This window comes from Odocoileus virginianus, chromosome 13 (assembly GCF_023699985.2).
Source record: "Odocoileus virginianus isolate 20LAN1187 ecotype Illinois chromosome 13, Ovbor_1.2, whole genome shotgun sequence".
NCBI classification, from domain to species: Eukaryota; Metazoa; Chordata; class Mammalia; order Artiodactyla; family Cervidae; genus Odocoileus; species Odocoileus virginianus.
In genome coordinates this window covers 25,787,671-25,795,105 of record NC_069686.1, presented here as the reverse complement: position 1 = coordinate 25,795,105, position 7,435 = coordinate 25,787,671, and positions in this window count along the sequence as shown.

Below are 7,435 nucleotides of genomic sequence, written 5' to 3'. Positions count from 1 at the left end.
TAATTTCAGAACAAAATTTCACTAGAAAAGAAAGGTAGGAAATACTCTATAGCACTTGAAACCAGCTGCCTGATGTTCTTTATCTATTTTTAATTTATTTTATGCCTTAAATATGCAATTAAATAACTTTTGTGTGTAAGTATTATAAAATAAAATAGATGTGTGAAAACTTTACATCTTATATTCCTTATATATTCCTATATATACCATCAGCAACCACTCGCACTCCTACACTTACACTATAAGAAAAGCACCTTGAATATCATATAGAGAATTTTTAGATTAGAAACTTAGGTCCAGAAAAGTTAACTCTCTTGCCAATGACAACACATATTCATACACACACACTTTGACATATATGTCAAGTTACTCATTTAACAGCAGGAAAATAATGCATCTTAGAGAATTAAAATCATGTAGTAAATATCTATTCAATTCTATAATGTAAAACATCACATAGGAAAGAGCTTCTTCACATACCAACACTCAGTATTCAAAAAGAAAACTATGACTGAGAAGGGTATGACAAAAAGACGTTAAGAAAAAAAAAAAAAGAAACTTATTATGGACTGACTGACTGGTTACTAGGGTCACATGCCTGATTTTTAGCAAAGTGTTCAAGTTCCAAGAATGGCATCCAGATGCTTTCTTAGGTATGGGTGTCATTATTTTTAGCAAAAGGAACCTTTCACCCTTAGTCACGTCAAAGCACAAAGAATTCCATAAATCAGTGCCAGACTTGTTTTTATTCCTAAATACCTGACCACATATATATTTATGTCATGTAAATTTTATTGCCTTGTTTTCAATAAGGATTTAGAAGATGAAAATAGACTTTTAAAATACAAATGTATTTTTTTTAAACACTTTTCTGCCTTTCTCCACATCCTTAAATTTCTTTTCCTTTAAGCAATGGAATTGGACTAGTCAATTTCCTTTTTATTGCTGGTCAGTTTCACCTTTTAGATTTCAGGGAGCTACAACATTTCTACATTTCTACTGAAAATATAAGAAATTCCTAAAACAAGACTCTAGGCAAGCGCATGGAAAGAAACATTTTTTATTTATTACAAGCCTTGTAAAAAAAAAAAAAAAAAAGACTTTTTGCCTTAATGCTGAAAGCATGCCCCTTTTGTGTTCAGAAATACAGAAATATTTGAAATTCCCCAGTAATCTTGGGTTCACAAATGGAAACATTTGGTTGTATTTGGTTCACAAGTGCACAGGGGCCTGTCTGCTTTTGGTTCTATGTAATTAGAATGTACAGATTTGACCTCAAATGTGCTATATTGTAGTTACAACGTAAAGAAGTCAGAACAAATGTGCAAAAGGTTGGTTGCAATTTAAACCATAATGTTCTAGAAGTGAAGAAAGGAAGAATGAATAAACCAAGTGAAATTGCTTGTGGCTGTACAACAGATCTACACAGCAACAAACGTTTAGGACTTGGCAATTATTTTATCCTGACCAATATAGAAAGTCTGGCTATGTAGACCCAACCCTTCACAATAATGGTAATTGTTTACTCTGTTCCCAGATCAAATTAGCTAGATGGACATCCAAATTTGCATTTGACTATGTCCTATCTATTCACACAAATCCACTATTCAGATTAAATTGACTGGCAATGAATACATTGGTCAATAGAATTGACTGAACTGACCAGATCATTGAGATATATATTAGGAGAATTTAAAAACAAGCAAACAGACATATTGGGGAAACTTTCTAAATAACCAGATCATATTCCAATTTATTGATAACTACAAAGTTCTTTGTTACAGGTACAAATTATAGCTTTTTGTATAACGCTGTAAGTTTACAAGATCCAGCCTAAACTTCTATTCAGAATCAGAGGAGGGACTGATAAAGGAAAGGCAGAAAAGAACATTTTTACTTTTAAAATATTTATAAACTATTAAAATAGCCTAAGAGCTTAATGTTTCATATTGCAGTTCAGTTCAGTTCAGTCACTCAGTCCTGTCCGACCCTTTGCGACCTGGTGAACCGTAGCATGCCCGGCCTCCCTGTTCATCACCAGCTCCCAGAGTTTACCCAAACTCATGTCCATTAAGTTGGTGATGCCATCCAACCATCTCATTCTCTGTCATCCCCTTCTCCTCCTGCCCTCAATCTTTCCAAGCACCAGGGTCTTTTCAAGTGAGTCAGCTCTTCACACCAGGTGGCCAAAGTATTGGAGTTTCAATTCAACATCAGTCCTTCCAATGAACGCCCAAGACTGATCTTTAGGATGGACTGGTTGGATCTCCTTGCAACCCAAGGGACTCTCAAGAGTCTTCTCCAACACCACAGTTCAAAAGCATCAGTTCTTTGGTGCTCAGCTTTCTTTATAGTCCAACTATCATATCCATACATGGCTACTGGAAAAACCATAGCCTTGACTAGAAGGACCTTTGTTGGCAAAGTAATGTCTCTGCTTTTTAATATGCTGTCTAGGTTGGTAAAGGCAATGGCAACCCACTTCAGCACTCTTGCCTGGAAAATCCCATGGACAGAGGGTCCTGGTGGGCTGCAGTCCATGGGGTCGCGAGGAGTCAAACACGACTGAGTGACTTCACTTTCACTTTTCACCTTCATGCATTGAAGGAAATGGCAACCCACTCCAGTGTTCTTGCCTGGAGAAACCCAGGGACGGGGGAGCCTGGTGGACTGCTGTCTATGGGGTCACACAGAGTCAGACACGGCCGAAGTGACTTAGCAGCAGCAGCAGCAGGTTGGCCATAACTTTCCTTCCAAGGAGTAAGTGTCTTTTACTTTCATGGCTGCAATCACCATCTGCAGTGATTTTGGAGCCCAAGAAAATAAAGTCTCTCATTGTTTCCACTGTTTCCCCATCCATTTTCCATGAAGTGATGGAACCGGATGCCATGATCTTAGTTTTCTGAATGTTGAACTTTAAGCCAACTTTTTCACTCTCCTCTTTGATTTTCATCAAGAGGCTCTTTAGTTCTTCACTTTCTGCCATATGGGTGGTGTCATCTGCATATCTGAGATTATTGACATTTCTCCCAGCAATCTTGATTCCCACTTGTTTCTTTCAGCCCAGCATTTCTCATGATGTACTCTGCATATAAGTTACATAAGCAGGGTGACAATATACAGCCTTGACGTACTCCTTTTCCTATTTGGAACCAGTCTGTTGTTCCTGGTTCTAACAGTTCTAACAGTTGCTTCCTGACCTGCATACAGGTTTCTCAAGAGGCAGGTCAGGTAGTCTGGTATTCCCATCTTTTTCAGAACTTTCCACAGTTTATTGTGATCCACACAGTCAAAGGCTTTGGCATCGTCAATAAAGCAGAAATAGATGTTTTTCTGAAACTCTCTTGCTTTTTCAATGATCCAGTGGATGTTGGCAATTTGATCTCTGGTTCCTCTGCCTTTTTTAAATCCAGCTTGAACATGTGGAAGTTCACGATTCATGTGCTGTTGAAGCCTGGCTTGGAGAATTTTAGCATTACTTTACTATCGTGTGAGACGAGTGGAATTGTGAGGTAGTTCGAGCATTCTTTGGCATTGCCTTTCTTAGGGATTGGAATGAAAACTGACCTTTTCCAGTCCTGTGGCCACTGCTGAGTTTTCCCAATTTGCTGGCATATTGAGTGCAGCACTTTCACAGCATCATCTTTTAGGATTTGAAATAGCTCAACTGGGATTCCATCACCTCCACTAGCTTTGTTTGTAGTGATGCTTCCTAAGGCTCACTTGACTTCACATTCCAGGATGTCTGTCTCTAGGTCAATGATCATACCATAGTGATTATCTGGGTCATGAAGATCTTTTTCTGTATGGTTCTTTTGTGTATTCTTGCCACCTCTTCTTAATATCTTCTGCTTCTGTTAGGTCCATACAATTTCTGTCCTTTATTGAGCCCATCTTTGCATGAAATATTCCCTTGGTATGTCTAATTTTCTTGAAGAGATCTCTAGTCTTTCTCATTCTATTGTTTTCCTCTATTTCTTTGCACTAATCACTGAAGAATGCTTTCTTATCTCTCTTTGCTATTCTTTGGAACTCTGCATTCAAATGGGTATATCTGCTTTTCTCCTTTGCTTTTCACTTCTCTTCTTTTCACAGCTATTTGTAAGACCTCCTCAGACAGCTATTTTGCTTTTTTGCATTGCTTTTTCTTGGGGCAGTAAATTCTACCAATGCTTGAGACAGTTCTCCAAGTCAAGTTTCTTAAAACAAAGTCCTATTTTACTGAAGATTTGAGAGTTTAGCTTTGGAATTGAGGAGACAATGAAATAAAAATGTTTTCTAGTGATGTTTCAGAAAATGATACAAGAAAAATATGAGAACTGATATTAAGACTAATAATTATGACCTTCTCAAACCAAACACCACATGAAAGAATATTTATTTTCCTAGGATAACCATATCTTTCATTTCATAATCCAAAGTGAGTCTTGTTTATGTATCAATGTCTTATTCCTGCCCTTATGTATCACATGTTACAGCATTTATTATTGGGTGTGCTACAGTACTTTCTGACTGTACTGCCTGTCATAATTGTGAGAATATCATTCTTATGGAAGCCACAGTGTGGCTATTGATCCCTTCCTAATGCAGAGGAGTTCCACACTAGCTGGAGAGCATCTTAAAATCTTCAATATTAGGTGTTAGTAGTCTGAGCAGTGAAAGGAAAAAGTAAACAAAGTGAATTTTTAATTTTAACTTTAAAACTTAAATATACTAGGCAAGCCATCTTTAGATAATTATGTGTAAGTGGAAATAGAAAGGATTTCAAGAGGGAAAATAGTTGAAAAGTAAATCAATGTGAAATTAAATGACGTTTCCTCCTTGGAAGAAAAGCTATGACCAACCTAGACAGCATGTTAAAGAGCAGAGACATTACTTTGCCAACAAAGGTCCATCTAGTCAAAGCTGTGGTTTTTCCAGTAGTCATGCATGAATGTGAGAGTTGGACTATAAAGAAAGCTGAGTACTGAAGAATTGATGCTTTTGAACTGTGGTGTTGGAGAAGACTCTTCAGAGTCCCTTGGGTTGCAAGGAGATCCAACCAGTCCATCCTAAAGGAAATCAGTCTTGAATATTCATTGGAAGGACTGATGCTGAAGCTGAAACTCCAATACTTTGGCCAACTGATGTGAAGAACTGACTCATTGGAAAAGACCCTGATTCTGGGAAAGACTGAAGGCAACAGGACAAACACAGGAATTACGTCTGATATAGTCTCAGAAGCCAGACTAAGGTTGAAGTACACATTTAGACACCATGAACTCAACAGAGATTCTATCCTCTTTCTGACATTCTCTTCTCATTTATTGTCTGTTTTAAAGAATTTCTTCTTGCGGCTGAACTGAGCTGAACCTATATTATCATCCACACCAAATAGAGTTATGGCACTATTCCAGGGTCCAGTGAAAATATATAAGGGATATGAAATAGGAAAATGTCTTGAATTCTTGAAGTTATTATTCTTGCTAGGGGGTTTACCTCAAATCCTGCCTCAAATGTATCCAAACAAAAAATTTCATTGGTAAGAAGCGTGTAACTGCATCTGGGTTGGTTAGACCAGGTTGATCAGTGCAAGGTATTATGGGTCCAGATCCCTGGAAAAGGGAATGGCAACCCATTCCAGTATTCTTGCCTGGAGAATTCTATGGACAGCGGAGCCTGATGGCCTACAGTCCATGGGGTTGCAAAGTATCAGACATGGCTAAGTGACTTTCATAACACAGCAACAACATGGGTCCAGAGGTGTTTAAACAATTTAAACATTAAAGCAGAATCACTTCAGATAGGGGGAAAAGTCAGAAAAATTACTTTTAAAAATTTAACACTTGATTGGGGATAATCTATTTGTTTTATATTCTTTATTCTTTTTGCTTTGTTATTAAGATGACTCTGACAACAAAATCTATGGGTATTGATAAAATTACAAAAGTGATTAATACTCATTGTATAACCTACAATAAAAATAGTGTAAATCACAAAGAAAAAAAACTAAAAAAATTAAAATCTAAAAGGTCAGTATCAAGAAAAATACTCTAAGTTATTTTCTTGTTTAACCTTATCATAAATGTAATGTATATACTTTAAAAACACTTTTTATACTTTAAAAAGTCATATAACATATTTTTCACTTAATATTCAATGAATATTCTCCAATATCTTTAAATATACCTGTAAATGTGATATTTAATTACCATGTATATTTACTTCTATGAATGAAACGTAATTTATTCAGCCCATCCATTATTGATGGAATTTTTGGTTGTTACATTCTTTTTTTTTTTTTGCAATTATAAATAGCACTCTTCTTTAAAAGTATTTCTGCTCATGTCAGAGAGTTAAAGTATATGTAATTTTCAATACATATCTTCCATATTCAATAAATATCTTCCAGAAACCTTGTACCAGTTTAGGTCTGTGCTAGATTGGTATATGAGTGTTTATTTCTTCCTCCTCATTGAAAGCAACAAAGAATATCATCAGAAAAAAGAATACAAGCTTTGTTCATTTGGTACAAAAATATGGCACTGTATAGGTATTTTTAATATGCATTTCTTTAATTAGCAGTTGTAGTTTATTTTCAAAATGTATTTGTTGATCATTTTCGTCTTCCTTTTGCCAGTTAATATTTCAGCTGAGAATTTAGCTAAGCTACTCCTTGTTGTTGCTGTCTTGCCATCCATTTGGTTTGGCCAACTAGCCTGCAGGAACCTGAAACTGACACTAATCCTCATGCAAGCAGGGGCCTTAAAGTGCTGCTTGTAGAGTCACAAGCAAATGTCAGTCCCTGATATAACTTTCCCAGCAGCCATTGTGGTCAGCATTCTCCCCTGCCTCCTAGGGCTTTCCCCATGTGTGCCTTTTAGATAAGACCACGATGTGCCTTATCAAAAATCACTCTTTTTGTTTGCATTGCCCAATCTTAGCCCAGTAACTGTAAAGCACCCTACCCATGGCCCCTAATAAAGGTGGTGCTTAGTCGATCAGTTGTGTCTGACTCTTTGCTGCCTTATGGACTGTAACTTGCCAGCTTCTCCATCCATGGGGATTCTCCAGGCAAGAATACTGGAGTGGGTTGCCATGCCCTCCTCAGGGGATCTTCCCAACCCAGGGATTGAGCCCAGGTGTCCCGCACTGCAGGTGGATTCTTTATGGTCTGAGCCACCAGGAAAGACCCTAAGAAAGGCATGTACCTCAAACTATGTCTCCTCTTGCTGCATCCTGCCTTGACTTCCCTGTGTGGCCTTTCAAGGTGTTTCCTCCAAGAACTGCAATAGACTTTTGTAACTCAATTTCTCTCCTTGTCTCTTGTTCAATTGGGACTCACCATCTGGCATGCTGTGCTCCACTTAACAAGTGTTAATTTAATAAATTATTAAAATTTCTTTGCCCATTTTTCTAATGGGATTTTTTAATATGTCAGAAACACTTGTCATAT